This window comes from Azolla caroliniana, unplaced genomic scaffold, assembly GCF_043228905.1.
Source record: "Azolla caroliniana isolate FFs.n. ecotype wild unplaced genomic scaffold, voAzoCaro1.0.p SCAF_4, whole genome shotgun sequence".
Lineage (NCBI taxonomy): Eukaryota > Viridiplantae > Streptophyta > Polypodiopsida > Salviniales > Salviniaceae > Azolla > Azolla caroliniana.
In genome coordinates, this window is record NW_028230439.1 from 10,982,201 (window position 1) to 11,003,229 (window position 21,029).

Genomic DNA, 21,029 nt, shown 5'->3' on the forward strand with positions numbered 1-21,029 from the left:
ACAAGATAGCCAATAAACCATAAACATATTTATGCCAATCCCAAAGTAGTCAATATTCTCGGTTCCATGGTACCCTACAATGATCTTATAACCATTAAAGAAGCTTCTTGAGATCTTACCAAACTTACCTTTGCGGAGATGAGCTTTTTTCAGAGTTGTTTTTTATGTAGTTGATTGATTGTTCATTATGGAGGGATTTTACTACAAATATCTATCTGTTTTAATATCGTTAGTTTATACACTACCCCTACCTCTACTTATGCTTTGGGTTTTGACAGATTACCATGATTCGTCTATGTCTGCGAATGAGTCTACATTTCTCACATATTTTTCGAATAAAGGCACGATTTTTCGTAACTAACGCTCATAACGTCCCTCTAGACTTAGCTTCTGTTGAAGCTCCTTCTATAAATGGATAATACTTGTTTAGCTATGCAATGTAACTGGATACCAAACCTTTCCGTTCCGGAAGGTTTGGTGTCCAATGAAGGTTCGTCCCATGGAACAAACAGGAAGAAAGGTAATGGTTTGTCACGATCCTACAACCGTCGGCTCTTGGATTTTGAAGAATATTTAGAATACTCCTATGTATAGGTATTAAAAAATATTATGAAAATTCACAGAATGCTTATAATCAACCAATCGTTTGAATAGTTTGGGTTGGGGGTATATCCCTCATTCCACGGATTTCCCATTGTCTCGTTATATACACAACAAATATGTATGTGTATCAATCGAATCACACGCAATACTTTATTTTAGACTCTAGCAAAAAAAAAAGATTTGTTTGTATGAAAAGCAATCGTCTCAACTAGTTTGCTTCTGCAACGCAACAATGCGACGAAACCTTTTATATCTTCTTCGAGAATCGATCCTGATATTCTCCCATTGGCTCGTTTTTGCGTCTTCGCACCCAAAATCGCTCGCTTGTTGGGAGGACGATCACTCGCCCATCCCGAAGGAGATATAAGTACTTTTCCGCATGAGCCACGATTGGGGTCCATGCTGCTATACATCCTAAGTATCTAGGCAGAAAAAAGGCATTTTCTTCATCGGTACTACTATTCCGAAGAAAAGAATTACCCGTGAGAGAGGCGTGGGCTTGCTTGTCATATCGTAAGAAAATCCTATGCAAGGAGAGATAATTGATTGATAATCCCCTTGGGAATGAATGATTATAGGAGAGGAGGGAATCAAATCCCATATAATCTTTTCGGGCAGGATAAATGAAGGTCTTGCCACGGAGAGGCAATGAGTGAGTGATGGAGAAAGTCCAGGGGCTTTCCCCAAACCCGAAGAGAGCCTTGCAATCGATTTGGGAAGGAAAAAATGGAATTTTGGTGTCGGCCAACAACACGCAACATGTGAAAAGGATGCATAAGGATGTTGTGCTCAACCTGGAAAACGATCATGAAGTTGAAAGTACCCGAAATTCCTAGAGGCATACCGTCAGAGAAACTTCCTTGACCGATTGGGTAGATCAAGAAAACGACGACGCTCTATAATGGAACCCTCTCTTTGGGTGGTCGCGATCAAGGGTCCGGGAAGCGTACGAGGCTCTGAAGGCGATGGTCGAGGAAGAGGAGATAACCGGCATGTGGTCGAGGAAGAGAAGTACACAACAAAGAGCGGAACGAGAAGCGTGCAATATGGCCGTGTAAGGGCCGAGTAGTGAGCACGGAGGGGATCAATAGTGACGAAGAGAAATGGTAAAGGCAGGTGACCGAAGTATGGGTCCTCCACATTCGTTCCCGAGTCTTAGGCGGTTGCATCCGAGAACCAACAGAAAACCCAAGAGACGGAAAGTGGTGGCGAGGACGTGGAGGTCATGGCCAATACAAGTGACGAGTGGGGGAACGAAGACCGGTCCTATGGGTCACCTCACAACGGGCTAGAGACTTCGGCGGTCGGCATCGAGAACTGACGTAAGACCAAGATACTGACACTGGCGTCAAGAGAACAGGATGCGGCAATTTAGAGAGTTATGGATGGGCCTGAACGAGAACCGGTGTTGCGAAAATACGATGAGGATACGTGAACTTTGAGGCAGGACCCTGGGGCCTCCGACCGGAAGATATCAGATTTGTATGTTTATATTAAACAATTAATGGAAAATGAGAAAGATTGACAAATTTGATTAATAAATAGAAAATAAAAATTACAATCAATCCCAAGATTGGGATTACAAAAGTTTTATCTTAAGGAGATTACTAGAATAATAGATTAGAAGAAACTAAGATATGGATTCAATAGAGATTTAGGGTTCTTGGCTTTGATAAGAGATTATTGTTTTATGAGTTGAATCGCTTCCGTATGGAAAATTTTGGGTTATGAGTAAGATATCGCTTCCGTAAGGAAATTATGGTTTACTTGAGAGATAGCCCTCTTCCCGTTCGGAGAAATTGGAATTATGAGTGATCAATAGATTCCAAGAATTCAGATTCCTCCTTTTTGTCTCTCCCCCATCCTTTTGCATAAAGGACTTCAATTTCCTTTTTTCCATTCCTTTGCATGCTTTTCCACTTTTGTTCCATGCATCCACATGGCCTCTACTTTAGTCTCTTTTACCTTTCTTTAATTAGCCACATGATCCTTTTATCTGTTTGGTTTGCGTCTAGCCTTGTCCGGTCGCCGATTGCCGCCGCCTCGCCGGCTCCGCGACCGGTTCCGGTTTTGCTTACCGGCCGGTTTCTGGATTTGCTTACCGGCTGGTTTCCAAGTTTGCTTACTGACCCGGTTTCCGGATTTGCTTACCGACCGGTTTCCGAGTTTGCTTACCGGCCCGGTTTCCAATTTTGCTTACTAGGCGGTTTTGCGGATTTGGTTACCGACCGGTTGCAGATTTGCTTACCGGCCCGGTTCCGGTTTTGCTTACCAGCTGGTTTCCGGTTTTTGGGAACTTGGCCACCATCATCCATCAAGACAAAGTGACCAAAGTGTTTTTAGCACAAATAAAAAATGAGGGATCTCAAGGTGCTTATATAGCCAGAGCCTTAAGTTTCCTATCTATGTGGGATAAATCATAGTTTTATTTTCCCTATCTTCTCAAACATCCATCTTTCTATAACATGTCATTAAGCTAATATAAAGTACTTATTATTATTATTATTATTATTACATAGTGTGAGAAGATTCACACGACACCGGGGGGTCAGACTTCCGAATAACCGAACTGGAATGGAGGAGGAAGCAGGCGTACGAAGAGGCTGGGAACACGGTACGGAGGTACCATGGGAGAGGGTGTGGAGCGAGCTACCCTCTCGACTTGCGGAGAAGGACGACCCGGGATAAGGTCGGGAAAGACGGGAGGCCCAAGAAGGATCCTCCACACCGAATCTAGAGACTTCGGTGGTCGGCATTGGGAGCCGACGTAAAACCAAGACACTGACGGTGGCAGTGAGGGGACGAGGGTAACAACAATAGTGGAAGGCAAGCAGGATCCTACGAGAGGACCAGAAGAGCGGAAAGAGGTATAAGGATGGCGATGTAGCCACAGACCAAAACCGGACTCGATTGGCCAGGTTAGAAGGACGAAGATTGGACGCGCTTGGTACACGAGTCGGTTGCCTAATGGATCAGAGGCCCAAGAAGGATCCTCCATGCCGGACTATAGACTTCAGCGGTCGGCAGTGGGAGTCGATGTAAGACCAAGAGACTAACTGTGGCGGCGAGGGGACGAAGGCGGTAGCAATAGAGGCACCGAGCAACCAAGGCATCGTGAGGGCAATGGAGGCCAGGTGGGCCAAAATAGGCGAGGGTGATCCTTCGCGGGTGGCAACACGAGAAGCTTTTGATTATACCCAAGATATGACATAGAAGTGCGGATGGGCGATCCTACGAAGATCCTCTCACTGATCCATAGATTCTGGCGGTCAGCCCGAGAGTCGTCGTGAGAAGGACAGTGGCGGCAAGTGAACGGGATCTAGCAGAAGGGCCAAAAAGGAGTGGAAGGAGGTATCAGGCTGGTGACGCAGGACACGAACCGGATACGGACCTAGTCGGCAAGGTTGGAAGGATGAAGGAGGATGCGTGCGTGTAACACAGGTCGGTTACAAAGAAATTTTCGAAGAGGATTCGCCACACTTCTACCGGAGACCCTCGGTAGCTCAGTCGGGGTGGCGATGACTGGCGTGGCAAGCGTAAGACCAAGATGATAAGCAGGTGGGGGGAGCGGACGAAGGCAACGACACAGCCACAGACCGGAACTGGACCCGATCGGCAAGGTCAAAAGGACGAAGATCGGGCAATTGGTGCACAGGACGATGGCTTAACATATCGGAGCCCGAGGAGGATCCTCCACGCCGGACTAGAGACTTTGGCGGTCGGTAACAGGAGCTGACGTAAGACCAAGAGACTGATGATGGTGGCGAGGCGACGAAGGCGGTAGCTGCAGAGGCACTGAGCAACCAAGGTGTCGCGGGGACGACGGAGGCCAGGCAGGCTGAAACGGGCGAGGGTGATCCTTCGCGGGTAGCAACACGGGAAGCTACCAAGACACCCAAGCGGAGAACGGTGTGCCAAGCCGGAAAGGGCACACCCAGAAGTAGAACGAGAGACGTGCGTGTGGTCGTCGAGGGCAAGGTAAAGGCACGGGAGAGGGCCGATGTTTGGCACAGGCGGTGTCGAACGAGGAAGGAAGAAGATGGCATACGGAGGTGCCGGGACGAGGGTACGGGCGCGAAGATAGATTGCACGGGTCGGTGGCCTCAAGCAAAGAAGGCCAGAGAAGGATCCTCCACACCAGTTTTGGAGACCTCGGCAGTTCGGCTATCGTGGCAACATAAGACCGAGGAGAAGGGAGGTGGCGGCGAGGGAAAAAAGGCAATAGCGAACAACGGCACCGAATGAGTAATCAAGGCATCGCGAAGATTGGTGGAGGCCAAGCGGGCCACTACGGGTTGTTCCTCGGAAACGGAGGACATCAGGTATACGGGGAAGCGAGGAGCATGCGTACGGTTGATCAAGGGCCATAGGACGAGCACACGTACGAGAGAAGATCACGACAAACGACCTGTCGACAGGTCGATTGAGCGTACAGAGAGGCAAGCGGGAGGAAGGAACCGGAGCCGACGGTTTGGATCGGCGGAGGCCAACACGGTAGCCTGGACGCCGATTACATAAGGCCGGTTGCTCACTACAACCAGAATCTCTCACCCTTCTTCAGATTTGGCTCGTACCAGTGGATGCGCGATTTGGTGGGGGCGGATGTCGTGGATATTCACGACCATAGTGAGAAAACCGGGGCTAATGGGAATATCGGTGGGGTGTGGTGTGAGCACTCACCCTTGTATAAATGTGTAAGATAATGGGGAGCTTTTATGGCACTGAATAGGAGTTAAGTTGAGATAGAGAATCCCATGTAATATAGGATTTATCCCACATTGTTACTCACCTCCCTCCTTGTGCTATAAAAGGAAGGGAGGGTCCCTTGTAAAAAGGTTGCCCATTTTGAGTTAAGAGGGTATACCACTTAGTTCCAAGGTATGGTAGCTTTCTCCTTTACTTACTTCTTACTTCTTTAGGGTTTCGTCTAGGTCTTCTTCTTCTTCGTCGTCATGTGGGTTGAGTCGTTGTGTCTGTTTAGACCTTAGTCTGGCTTAAGGTCGGAGTTGTATTTCTTTGTCTTGTACGAATATATATAACTTTTGTGTGTGTTTTCTGTGCAAAGCGTTGGTGTTTGGTTCGGTGTTTGATAATGGACACCGAGATCGTGACTTATGTAATATAGCTTAGACCGAAGGAAATAGATAGCAGAGTGATTCGTACAAAGAGTTCCCTAACGAAACTTTATATTACTAAATACAACGATAGATTTTTACAATGCCTTCGGTTCCTTTTATAGGTAACCTGAAGGTCTTTTCTCATCAAGAAATCCTACTGCCTATAATGATCAAGAATTACAAAACTTCGTAACTAACTATATCTTATTCGGCTATCTGCTCAGTCATCGATCCAAACTGTCGATCCGACTCCGACTCCGAACTTCCTTCCGACTCCAACGCATCCATACTTGTCCGGGTAACACTTGGCACGCCCATGGGCTAGGACGTTGTCCGACGATCCCATAGTAACCCCTTCACTCCTGTTGCTCTGGGGGAAGATCTTCCTCCAACTCCAAATCATTGTCTGCGTCGTGCTGCAGAATGTCGAACAATGAGGGTTCCTCTTCTTGTGGTGTTACGCTGACATCGTCTTCGTCTTCATCTTCGGTGTCCTCCCTGTCGTCGTTTTCCTCGTGTGCTTCTTCGGTCGATGGTCTTGGATCTGCTGAATTTGGTACTCTGAGTCCAGGTGTTTTGCTTACTCTTTCGGCTTCGATAATGTCTAACTCGACGGATGTGTCGACATCATGCTTGTCGAATTCCTGCATGATTCGGTTAACTTCTTCTCTGAAATAAGTTGCCATGTCGTATAGGTCTTTAGCAATATCTTCCTGAACCGTGGTCATTGCTTCCTCCCACATCTTGAGGAAGCCTTTGCCTTGAACTTTTCTATTTTCTCTGTCGGCTCGCAATAGCTGAAGCTCTGCAGCTTGCGCCGACCATGTTTGCCAACCCTTCTCCAGCGATTCATTGACCAATTTTAGGGTGTTAAGCCGATGACGTCTTATGGTTGCTTGAACCCTGTCTTGAGTCATTCTTGCCTCAAACTGTGTTGTTGCCAATGTTCTTCGTAAATCAATGATTACCGCATTGGTATCGCCTTTGGCCTACGTAAGCTTGGCTTGTGCCACTAAGAGGTCAAGTTGCCTTTTCTCGGAGACCGTTTGAACTTCTCCACATCGGTTTTCCAACTTCTCTTTCTCCGCATTCCAGTCGTTCTACTGCTGAATAATTTTTCCGTTGATTTCTTCTATCAGTTTGTCTCTTCCAACCAATTGTGTTGTAAAACAAGTCTCTTGGCTGCTCACATACTCTTCCAATTCTTCGACTTGTTGCCTTGTAGTCTCTTGTTGTTGGGCTAACTATCGGTGTAAATCTTGTATCAAATTATCTTTTTCCTCTAAGCATTTGTCGGCCTCTGTTTTTGCCGACTGTAATCGATCCTCCATTTCTCTGGATCTGTCTTCGGCCTTTTCTTCCCTAACTTCCGATTCTCTTCGTGCTTTGTCAGCTTGTTCCAACTTCTGTTGTAGTTCTGAATCTAACTCCAAAAGTTGGCTTTCTGACTCTAGCTGTAATATCTGCTCTCTCGCTTTTTCTAGAGCTACTTGTGCTTCGCATAGTTTATCCTTCAACTGCTGATTTTATTCCTGCTTCCGTGTATTATGTGCATTAAGCACATCTGCTGCTACTGTTGCCCTTTTGTATAATTCAGCCATATCCTTGGCTACTCTGCTAGCCTTTTCATATTCCTTGTGGACTTTGACCAGTGCCTCATGTAGTGGTGGTATCTGGATGGCTTCACCTTTATTTTTAGCATTTCGTTGTCGACCAATTCTATCCACTTCTGCTTGCTCATTGGGTTCGACAGCTCCACATAATGACTTTTGGATGATTATTTGATCCCGGTGCTCTTGTGCCATTCTTTCCGACACTTCTTGGATTCTTTTAGCTAACCATTCTACCAGTTCATATGATGTTCCGAACTGCAGAATGGCAACTAGCTCATGTGCTGCTGCCGGGATGTCGGAAAAACCAGGTGCCTCTTGCACCGTTGCCGTTGATACCTGCCCTTTTTCAATTCGTGACGTGTCATCAGGATTGACACAGGGTACTTGTGTGCTTTGGGCGGCTTGATTGTTGGTTCTCTATTTCTTCTGCGCAGGTTCTTCTTGCTCTGGTCTAGAATATCTTTGTAACCGTTGTTTAACCCTGCGTTGCTTCGGTGGTTGCTGCTCTGTGTTGACTTGTGTTGATTACTGCTGTTGTGTTTGTTGCTCGTTTGTCGTCTCTCGTTGTTGCGTCCTCGGTGGTTGAAACTCCGGCTGTTGAGTAGCCGGTTGCTGGTCAGGTTTGGGTTGCGGTGTCGACTGTTGTTGTTCCGATTTTTGTTGTTGCCTTCGGTCTGATTGGTCAAATTCGGTCTGAGTGGTATCATCCTGCACCGATTCTTCTTCCCTCCACTCTTCCCGTTGGACTTGTTGTCGGGTTCAGCATGACTGTACCTGAGGTGGCCTACGCACCTCTGATCGGTTTTCTGACTCTGTAGCCGGAAATAATACCGATAACCAATGAGCAAAAATCGGCTTCATTGGTTTTCCCTTCTGAACTCCGTAAAGTTTCTCTCTCAGAGCATCTGCCGATAGTAGCCCCCAATCGAAAGCTTCGCCTTCATAAGCGGTGATGATAAATCTGGCCCTCTTTTTGGGCATACAGTAGAATCTTGGACTAACAAACCCTACTTCCAATAAAAACCTTGCAACTTCATGAAAAAACACATCCCTACCTCCTTGTGTCTGATACGCTTTGGCGGAGGGCGAATACTCACCAAAATAGGACCGCAAACCATCTTCTGTGACCTTGTTGACAGCGTCGAACCCGTCTCTTGGCATCTCCAACGCTGCTCTTACCTTTTTATTAGTGATCGTAGAGACATCAATTTCTTCCATCAGAGCTTCAACGTGCGGGTGCGGCTTTCCTTCTACGACTTTCAAGAATCCTTGTAAATTATTGCGAACGAGCAAGTGGCGCAAGTTATTAGATACAGTAATCGGCATATTGTCTTCGTCGATTGACAGATCATCGCTTTGTGGTGGCGGTGAAGAATGTTGTGGGTTATGGCGGAGAAGAACAAAAAACATGTGAGCACGAATACGTTTCTGCTTCTGTAGTGAAACAGACATTAGAGAAATAGGTTTTAAGGAATTAAGTCTTTGCATGATGCCTAGGGAATAAAACTACGATTAATGTAAGTAATGACTAGGTGTACTAGTGGAGTAATAGCTAGAAATAGCAATAATGACCAATAGAAGCATGCCTCCACTACTTCTTACTTATAGCCTTCTTAAATCATTCCAAGATTCCCCTTTTTTACAGTTAGTTATGATTTGGCAAGAAATTTTTCTATAGTTAGTTAAAAATAAAAAATAAAAAAATGTTGCCACGTTACGTTTCTTCCAATTAAGCCGGAAACCATTGACCCATTTCGGCAAAATCTCAGTTGATAAGGTTCCTAGTTGATACGTACCATTTTTATTGTTCACGATCCAAAATGGTCCTATCCATTTGTACCAAAGTTTACCTGGCATAGCCCCCATCCTGGTCTGGAAAACAAGTACTGGTTTCCCGATTCCGAATTGAGTTTCGTTCTTTCATCGGTGTCGATTTACAAATGCCGTCGTTTGCCTCTGCTTGTGCTCCAAAGCTGACATAGCTTGTATTCGGTCTTCTTCTAACAACAATAAAGATTCCTTCCGAATTTGCTCCGATTGTAGTTCATTTAATTTTTCAGTTGCTTGTATTCGGAGTGTCGGAATCTGAAATTCGATTGGCATAACTGCCTCCAATCCGAAAGCCATTCGAAAGGGTGTTGATTTAATAGATGTTTTGTACGACGTGCGATATGCCCATAAAGCACTATGCAACTTTTGATCCCAGTCTGTGCGATTCTCATTTACTATCTTTTTGAGTATCGTCTAGAGGGTTTTGTTTGTCGACTCTGCCAATCCATTCGCTTGTGGATAGTACGACGTGCTTTTCTTATGAACCACTGCATAGTATGTACACAATTCATGAACAAGTTTGTTAATGAAATGCGTACCTTGATCGCTCACTAATTCTATTGGGCAGCCGAATCTACACCATATACTTTCGTACAAAATTTTTGTTGTTAAAGCTGCCGTATTATCCCTAAGAGCTTTAGCTTCTACCCACTTTGTGCAGTAGTCAATGGCAACTATAATGTATCGATTGCCTGTTCTTACTGCTGCCGGTTTGAATGGGCCTACAAAATCCAAACCCCATTTCTGGAAAGGTTCAAGAGGTAACACAAGTTGAAACGACATCCTGTCCTTTTCTGTCGGTTGTCCCATACGTTGGCATAAATCACATTTCCGACAATATTGGACTGCATCCTTCATCACTATCGGCCACCATAAGCCACTATTCCATATTTTTCTGCCTATGGTTTCTCCAACATAGTGCCCTCCTGCAATTCCACAGTGTGATTCCCGAAGAATGACCGATTTTTCGAATTGTCGTACTGCTCTTTTCCAAATACCATCTACTCCTTTATGATACAAAGTGTCGTTCAAAAGACAAAAATTACGATTTCGTACCGCCAACCTTTTCCTTTCGTCTTCCGATAGATGTTTGGGCGGTATCCCTGTTGTAAGAAAGATTGTCATCTCTTAGATCCAAACATCCTCACTTTCTTCATTTATCTCCTATGCATTTACTGCTTCCACTCGAAAAAGTTGGGCATCTGGAAAATCATCTTTGACACCTGTGCCTTCTTCTCCTAACTCCAGTCGACTAAGATAATCAACCACTGCATGATGTATTCCTGGCCGATGTAAAATGTCGAATTCTTATTCTTGGAGTACAAGAGTCCATCTGTTATGACGACATACATTTTGGCCTTATAAGGATTCGAGCCCAAGACGTCTTGGTCTATATGTTAGACCTTTAACCATTATACTAACATATATGATGTATAGTTATAATAAATCTATTATTAGTTATTACAAGATATTTAGAGTATTCTAGAACATTCTAGAGTATTCCAGAACATTCTAGAGTATTCCAGAACAATCTAGAGTATTCTAGAACATTCTAGAGTATTCCAGAACAATCTAGAGTATTCTAGAACATTCTAGAGTATTCCAGAACAATCTAGAGTATTCTAGAACATTCTAGGATATTCCATGATTATATTAAATATCATAAATATCTAAAATATTCTAGAACATTCTAGAATACTCCATAAGGACCTATAAATAGGTGTCTATTCATTCATCACAACTCATTCGGTTCAACACCAGTTTGTAGCCCCTTAGCCTACTCTTTGTAATCCTTGCTCTCTTATAATATAAACTCTCTTTCCATTTCTAGTGTTCTTCCTCTCTCTCTCTCTCTCTCTCTCCCTCTACCTTCTACTGTCATCTTATTTTTCTCTCTCCTATTCTCAAGTCACGACAGTTTGAACCGAATCTATCTCTTTTCTTCTTCTCCAACTTCTTCTTCTTATCTTAACCTTATTCAACCAAATCTAGCAGTTTTCTATCGCAACTATGGAGTCCGTCAACAAGCAAGAATATATGCGTGTTCTCTCTGAGCTCGAAATGCTAACAACCAAATCAAAGATTGCTGGGAGACCTACAACAAGTAAGTGCTGAGAAAGTACAACAATATGAAGAATTATCTCAACGGGTGCATCAATTGGAGACTACTCTATTGCAACGACAAGCGGCGGAAGTTCAAACCTCGCCGAAAGAACCCAAGATTAGTCTGCCAGCCAAGTTTGATGGTACAAGGTCTCAATTTCGTGGATTTTTAAATCAGGTACGACTTGTGATTAAATTGCATCCTAGCCATTACCCAACTGATGTTGCTCGTGTGGGTCTAGTTGGTACCTTGTTAATGGGTACCGCATTAGCGTGGTTTGCACCACTCCTAGAGAAGCACTCACCATTATTAGAAGATTTTGAAGGGTTTATTAATGAGTTCCAAGCCAACTTTGGAGACACTGATAGTATGAGGACTGCAATAAACAAAATTCGGCGATTACGACAAGGAGATCGTCCTGCTTCCGCTTATGCTGCAGATTTTTGCCTTCTTGCATGTGATATTCCATGGGACGAGGCGGCATTAATGGACAAATTTCGTCAAGGTCTGCGCAATGATGTGAAGGATTTACTTCTTACCTTCCATGATGATCCAAAATCTCTTACTGAAGCAGTAAGCCGGGCCGTGCGATGTGACAATCGCTTATTCTGAGCGGCGTTCATGACAATCCCATCTCAATTTCTGCCCCGCCTTCTCGTAACCCAAGTAGGCCTAGTAGTCCCTGTCATAAAAATACATTTGATGTCTTGAGCCAATTAGATGATGTGTTAAACGAGTAAGTTCGGACAAAATCGGAGCCATTTGGTTGGACAACCCTAGGCATGTAACGTCCGTCCCTAGTTGTGGTTCCATTTCATCCGGTCAAGTTAGTCGAGTTTTCTCTACACAAGTTGAGCTTAACACATCTAGGTGCCATCGAGTCCCAGCTTCTGCCCTCTTAGACTCTGGAGCCAACTCTTGTTTCATGGATCGTGAGTTTGTTGTAATGCATAATATTCAGTTGCATAAGCTCCCAAGCCCAGTGTCAGTTGGAGTCATTGATGGACGCCCCATAGCATCAGGTGATATAGTTGAAGAGTCTGAACCAATTTATGTAGTCCTAGGCAATTTGGCTAGTGTCATCTCATTCAACATCATTAGTAGTCCAGAGCACTCCCTAGTTCTTGGTCTTCCATGGTTTGAGCTACATAACCCAACTATTGATTGGAGAAAAAGAACCATTGAAGAAGTCACAATACAGTCTGAGCCTCTTAAAACTCCAACAAAGGATATGACATTCCAAAAGATTTCGACAATCTCTATACATCAATTACGTGAGGAAGGACTGAGGGAAGACATGTTGGTGTTCGCAATTTTAGCAACTCCCACATCGAGCTCACAAGAATCAGGGGTCCAACTACCGAAGAAATATATACAATTCTCCGATGTTTTTGATAAGGTGAAGGCCAATAAACTACCAGAGCATCGACCATATGATTGCCCGATTGATTTGCAAACTGGAAAAGAGCCTCCATGGGGGCCAATTTATAACCTTTCACCCACGGAGTTAGAGGTTCTTCGGCAATATATCGATGAGAACTTGGCGAATGGGTTTATCCAGCATTCAAGATCTCCTTCCGGCGCACCCATATTTTTCGTTAAGAAGAAAGATGGTTCACTTCGTCTGGTCGTGGATTATCGAGGATTGAATAAAGTAACTATTCGAAACCGATATGCTCTACCATTGATTTCGAGCCTTTTGGAACGCCTCAATGGAGCTAAGTATTTCACAAAGTTAGACCTTCGAGGTGCTTACAATCTTGTTCAAATTCATCCTGGGGATGAATGGAAGACTGCTTTTCGTACTCGCTATGGCCATTTTGAGTATACAGTGATGCCATTTGGTCTCACGAATGCACCAACAGTTTTCCAACATACGACGAATGACATTTTTTGAGATTTCCTCGATATTTTCGTCATAATTTACCTAGATGATATCTTGATCTTCTCAAAAACTCAAGAGGATCATGATATACACGTTCGACAAGCTTTGCAATGGTTGCGTGAATATGGTCTCTATGCAAAATTGGAGAAGTGTAGTTTTGACCAGCGTCAAGTGGAATTTTTGGGGTACATAGTCTCTTCACATGGCATCTCTATGGATCCACCAAAGGTTCAAACAGTTTTGGATTCGCAAACACCACAGTCTGTGCGAGATGTACAATGTTTTTTAGGGTTCACAAACTTTTATCGCAAGTTCATCAAAGATTATTCAAAGATCGTATTGCCCCTCACTCAACTGACATAGAAGAATCAACCATTTGTGTGGAGTATAAATGCAAACTTTGCATTTGAAGGATTAAAGCAAGCATTTACATCCGCACCAATTTTGATGCATGTTGATCCATTGAAGTGCTTTATACTGGAAGCTGATGCATCTGACTTCGCACTAGGAAGCGTATTATCCCAGATTAGCAATGATGGCCAACTACACCCTGTGGCTTTTCATTCACGGAAATTTGAAGCTGCAGAAATCAACTATGAGATTCACGACAAAGAGCTTCTTGCCATTGTGGATTCTTTTCAACAATGGCATCATTGTTTGGAGGGTTCGTCTCAACAAATCATTGTCTATAATGATCACAAAAATCTAATGTACTTCCAAAGTGCTCAAGTCTTGAGTCATCGACAAGCTCGTTGGGCGCAGTTTTTAACTCGTTTTGATTTCGTAATTCTATATCACCCTAGGACGCAACAAGGCAAAGCAGATGCATTATCTCGACGTTCATATATGGAACTTCAACCAGGAGAGGCCGCATTTGAAAGTCAGAAGCAAATCCTCTTGGGTCTTGACCGTCTACGACTAATGGCTTTTCATGCTATAGACACACCCGAGGATTCAAGTCTTCTAGACTCCATTTGGGAGCATATTGAGACTGATGAATTCGCCCAAGATATTCTGAACCATATTATCCCAGATCGTGCTTCTTGTTCACAATCTCAAAATCCTCGTCAAGACTACAACCAGTTCAATTGGCATGATGGTTTACTTTTTCGACAAAATCTCTTATATGTGCCTGATGGTCCTTCTCGACTCCAAGTCTTGCAACAATGTCATGATACACCAATGGCTAGACATTTTGGCATCCACAAGACTTTGGCATTAATTTCTCGAAGGTATTGGTGGCCATGACTTCGCCATTTTGTTACGGATTATGTTCGTAGTTGTGATACATGTTGCTGATCCAAAAAACCTCGACATCATCCATATGGCCTATTACAACCAATGCCTATTCTCGAGAGTCCATGGAAATCTATTTCATTGGACTTCATTACGGATCTACCACCTTCCAAGGGTTTTGATTCTATTCTCACGGTAGTAGATCATTTTACCAAGTTGGCACATTTTCTTCCCTGCACAAAGGCCATTACGAGCCAAGAGACAACTGAGTTACTCATGCGAGAGGTGTTTCGGCATCATGATCTTCCTGATGATATTATCAGTGATCGGGGTTTCTAGTTCATCTCAAAATTTTGGCGGCACATGTTCAAACTCTTACATACTTCTTGCAAACTCTCTTCTGGCTACCATCCAAAAACTAACGGACAAAGTGAGCGCACCAACCAAATAGTAGAACAATATCTTCGTTGTTTTGTCAACTATCAACAAGATGAATTGGTTGATCTATTAAATTTGGCGGAATTTGCTTACAACAACTCAGAACATTCTTCTACTGGATATTCCCCATTTTTTGCAAACATTGGGTACCATCCTCGTTGGACTATGCTTGAACATCCCGAACTCCTAACAAACCCGACTGCTGAAGATCGGCTCACCCGACTCCAAGAAGTTCAAGATATCCTTTTGCACCATTTATGTGATGCTCAAAACACTCAAAAGAAGGTTGCCGACCGTCATCGACGTGATTCATCAACTACGTTTCAAATGGGGGATCGAGTATGGCTTTTACAAGGTCGCATTAAAACAACCCGACCTCGCTGCAAATTGGATTATCAACGTTTTGGCCCATATGTGATATCTGGCTTGATCTTCCCCCTCATATGCATCTTCACCCGGTCTTCCATGTTTCACTTTTGGAGCCGTATACAACCAGCTCTATTCCAGGCCATCTTACATCTCCCCCACCTCCAATCGAAGTTTCGGATGGCTCTGAATATGAAGTTGCTGCCATTCTCGACTCCAAGATCGTTCGCAACAAACTGTATTATTTGGTTGACTGGTTAGGTTATACACCTAATGATCGAACATGGGAACCTCTTGAGAATCTTGCTAATGCCTCCGAAATGGTTGCTGCATTTCACAACAAATATCCTCATAAGCCAAGTCCGAAATCTTGTCTTCCGACTCGTGGAACTCGTTGTCGAAAAGGGAGGATAATGTTATGACGACATACATTTTGGCCTTACAAGGATTCGAGCCCAAAACGTCTTGGTCTATATGTTAGAACTTTAACCATTATACTAACATATATGATGTATAGTTATAATAAATGTATTATTAGTTATTACAAGACATTTAGAGTATTCTAGAACATTCTAGAGTATTCCAGAACAATCTAGAGTATTCTAGAACATTCTAGGATATTCCATGATTATATTAAATATTATAAATATCTAAAATATTCTAGAACATTCTAGAATACTCCATAAGGACCTATAAATAGGTGTCTATTCATTCATCACAATTCATTCGGTTCAACACCAGTTTGTAGCCCCTTAGCCTACTCTTTGTAATCCTTGCTCTCTTATAATATAAACTCTCTTTCCATTTCTAGTGTTCTTCCTCTCTCTCTCTCTCTCTCTCTCTCCCTCTACCTTCTACTGTCATCTTATTTTTCTCTCTCCTATTCTCAAGTCACGACACCATCTTGCTAACTTACCAGTTAACTCCTGTTTTGAGACCAAATAAAGAAGAGCCGAATGATCAACATGAAATGTAAACTTTTCCCCCAATAGATAGTGTTGAAATTTATTGACACTATAGATCCTTCCTAAAGCTTCCCTCTCAGTTGTAGAATAGTTTCTCTCCGCTGTCGAGAGTTTCCGACTAGCATAGTACACTGGCCTGTACCAATTTGGTTCGGTCAACTCCATTAATGCACTTCCGATTGCGATGTACGATGCGTTGACAAAGACATGAAATGGCTTATTCCAGTCAGGTGGTTGAACCACTGGAACTTTGGACAACATTTTCTTGAGACAATCATATGCATCTTGTTCCACACTTGTCCACTGAAAAGGAACTTTGTGCATTGTTGTATGTAAGGGAATGGCGATATCTGTAAGATATCTTATCATTCTGTTGTGCCATCTAATCTGACCTAAAAACCGACTGAGAGCTTTAGCATTTGTGGGTGCCGGTGCTTCCAGTATGGCTTTAACCTTGTCGGGGTCCACTGCAATTCCTTCTTGACTGACAATATGGCCTAATAATGTGCCACTAGTGACCCCGAATGCACATTTTGCTGGATTTAAACTAAGCCGACCTTTCCGACATTTCTCTAAACATAGTTGTAAATGCTCAAAATGTTCGGTTTTCCGACTATAAACAACAAAATCGTCCAAAAAGACTTGCATACATGCAGAAATGTAATCCCCAAATATTTCCTGAATCACTCTTTGGAATGTCGCCGGAGCGGTCTTCAAGCCAAACATCATTACTATCGCTACAAACACTCCCCATTATGTAACAAAAGTTGTCTTTTCTTGATCTTCTGGATTCATCCGAACCTGATTATAACCACTAAAACCATCTAGGAAACTATATACTTCATGGCTAGCTACCGCATCCAATATACCATTCGTAAATGGTAATGGGAATGCATCCGTAATGGTAGCCGCATTCAGTTTTCGGTAGTTGACACATACCCAAATCTTGCCATTCTTTTTCGGAACTACTACGATTGGACTTAACCATGTCGATTTTTTCACCGGACGAATAAACCCTACTTTCAAAAGTTTATCTATTTCTTCTTTTACTTTAATAGCATAATTAGGATTTAATTGATACCTGCGTTGTTGAACTGGCTTTGCATCCTTATGCAGGTTGATTTGATGTTGACAAAAAGTTGGGTCATGTCCCTTCATATCTTCAAAAGACCATGCAAAGACATCCTTATATTGCTTTAATAATGTCGTTAACCTTTGTTTGTCAGCTTCGATCATATCTTTAGCAATGAGTACTGTTTTCAACTCATTGTCCTTATCTTCTTCTGCCAAATTTATTTCCTCCAATGCTGAAGCTTGAACTTGTTGGGACACCTTCATCTCTCTGTCGGTAGCTTCTTGTTGGAGTCGTATTTCCTTCATTGCTTGCTCATCTATTGGCAATTCCTCCTGGGAATGCACATATGGTGTCAAGGCTTGTAAAATATCCACTTCGAACAAAGGAATGATTTTCGGATTATCATCAAAATACTGATTTTCTTCGACCTCGTCTAATCCTTCCATCATATTGACGGACTCAGCATACACAAGCAAACATTTGGTTGTCGCAACCTTGTTCTGTGTAGACATCCGGATTTTCGTTTTGCCTTTTATAAATGTCAGTTGATTCTGATTCCAATTTTGCTTGATGTTAGCAGTCTTTAACCATGGGCGACCTAATAGCAAGGGATATGCACTAGGAGCTTCCAAATGAAGTATTACTGCCGATATTAGAAAACTATGGCCACCCAACACCACCTCTAATTGTCGGAGTAAGCCAATTGGTCGTACCGTATTGGTATCTACCATTCTTAGCCAAAATGGGCAAGCTTCCCATTTAGTAATACCCAACCTATCACAGGTGGTTTTATTAATGACATTTACTCCTGAGCCACCATCGACAATCACATTTTCGATTTCCTGACCCTGAGTTATTACTTTAATCGATGGATTTTGCTCATCCATGATTGAAGGGCTGGTGCTCGGCTGACTGTAGTGTACTTATACTTGTTCTGACCCTTTTTGGGCAATCAATGTCGCCACCTTTCGGTAAATCTAGAAACCAACTTAAGTAATCCGGTTAGTGGTACTGATACTTGGCAATATGCCAAGATCTTCCAAGTTTCCTCTTGTTCTGGTACAACAATAGCTCCTGGTAATTCGGTAGCTTGGGTAATTTCATTGTCTTGGAGCATCCGGTTTACATTATTTTGGTTTGCTTCCTCTACCCATTCCTGGGCTGCTTTCCGAACTACTTCCTGAATCTCCCACTCAGATTGTTTACTTTTGCTTCTAGTGGTTACTTGCTGTATTTCCAGTATAACCATATTAACCGCCGGTCCTTTTCCTTTAGCAGGACACTGATTAGCATAATGACCAGTTTGACGGCAAATATAGCAAGTAGGAGCAAACGTTCCACTTCCCTCGCCTTGCACAAACTGACTAGTCCCATCATTTTGCATAAACTGTTGACCATCATTCCCATTAGAATTCAGCGATTGTTGAAACTGTCGTGAGGCTTTCGGCTTGTAGAATCTTTTATTTTTATATTGGTTCTGCTTAAACCGTCCTCCATTTTGCTATTGCTGATTCATATTCTATGCTGTTGAGAATTCTTGATTTTGTTGAAAATCTTGATTGTGCTGGAAATTATTTTGCTGAAAAGCCTAATTTTGTTGATTTTGTGGAAAACTATTCTGTTGGTACCCATTATTGAACAAATTCTGGTTATTTTGGTACCCATTTTCCGGAAAAATTTGTCTTACCGGAGCCGTCGTCTTATTGAGCAAGTTATACTCACATTGCTCGATCGAATGAAGTTTAGAATGACATATTGTGCAGTGTGTTCGTAGACTACATTCGATCGCCGAATGACCAGTATTTAAACAAGTAGTACACTGAATTGCTTGTCGAAATTGTAACTCCATCATTGGTAGTGTAGGATTTAGTGCTGACATATCCATACTTCGTACATTTATCGGCAGTCGGCCCATAGCTATTGCCTTATCAATCACTTGCTTGATATTTTGATTCCGGAAATCGAACACCTTCAGTCTTGTTCGTAATGGTTCACGAATTGCTTCAAGGAATACATCCTTCAATTCATTGTCCAGAATAGGCCTGGAAATTTGAAGTTGTAAATTCTGAAAACGGATCACAAATTGAGACACCGTTTCATGTTGCTCTTGATACAACGCATAAAATTGCGCTATCAAATCCTTTTGAGGTATCTAACAATGAAATAATTGTAGAAATTTGTTGGTCAATTGTTCGAATGTTTCGAACCCACGAAGACCATTTTGTGCAAACCAATTAGTGGAATAACCCTCCAATGACAAAACGAACTCAACAATCTTAGACTTATCTCTGGCTACCGCCGATAGTCTCTAAGCTCCATGGCTAATCTCCCATGTTGCCAGGAAATCCCTCACATGCGCTTCTGCATCAGCTCCTTCATGGAACTTAGAATACAGATAAGGCATATTGTCCTCACTCCAGATATCGTAAAATGATACCTCTTCCGGCTGATTTTTGTCCGAAGATTGGCTATCAGTTAAATCAAGAAGTACAGACCACCTTCTACTTGTTTCCGGCTGTAATTCCTCAGCCGATTCTGTCTCTAGCGCCTTCGTAACAGAACGCGTACGAGGACGTTTACAACCAACTGGTGTATCGGGATCAGACGACATCCATTTGTCTTGTTCTCTGCTATGTACAGATGTAACCAAGCATGCCAAAATTATACTGTGTTGTTCGGTCGACAATTACTACTTTGCAGACACAGTATAAGACGAACGTTCATACCGAACGTTCTATCAAGAAGTTGTGGTTAGACGAATAGATACGGATTAGTTGTAAACTTATCGGTGATAACGGACACCGAGATCGTGACTTATGTAATATAGCTTAGACCGAAGGAAATAGATAGCAAGAGTGATTCGTACACAGAGTTCCCTAACTAAACTTTATATTACTAAATACAACGATAGATTTTTACAATGCCTTCGGTTCCTTTCATAGGTAACATGAAGGTCTTTTCTCATCAAGAAATCCTACTGCCTATAATTATCAAGAATTACAAAACTTCGTAACTAACTATATCCTATTCTGCTATCTGCTGAGTCATTGATCCGAACTGTCGATCCGACTCTGAACTTCCTTTCGACTCCGACGCATCCATACTTGTCCGGGTAACAGTGTGTCGAGGTTTTCCTCTTCCCAGTGTATATATGTGTGTGTGCGAGCGTGCACGATGAACTGGACCGTAGTCCGCGTACTTATTGACAGGAACTCAACGCTCCTTATGCACAACGCTTGGCCACAACCGAGCTTAGGATCATACACAGAAAACGGGAAATAAAATGCATGACACAAAGGAGAGAAAAGGTAGACAGGATGTTTACGTGGAAAAACCCAAAGAGGGAAAAAGCCACGGCAGCCCACAGGCTGCAAACTATCACTATGTTGGAATGTACAAAACAGTGAGTTCACGGAGGCAACAACCTTGTACTCACGATCTTCGCCACAGGCGGCGGTTACAACAGAGGCAACGACCTCTTTCTCTCTCTCTCTCTCTGTACACTGTTACGTGCTCTCTCTTCTTCTTGCACCAACAAGAAAATGACAACAACAACTAAAAGTTTGCCCTAAGTCATATTTATACTAATATGACTTTTCGGCTATTTACAAATATAGCCTCGATGAACTCTCAGAAAACATATTTACGAATATGTCTCTTCATCCGGTTCATACCGGGTCTGCACCATCCGGCTCTCCGTAACCAGATACTCCTCATCCGGTCTTCACCGGGTTTGTATCATCCGACTCTCCGTAGCCGGGTACTCCTCATCCAGTCTTCACCGGGTTTGTATCATC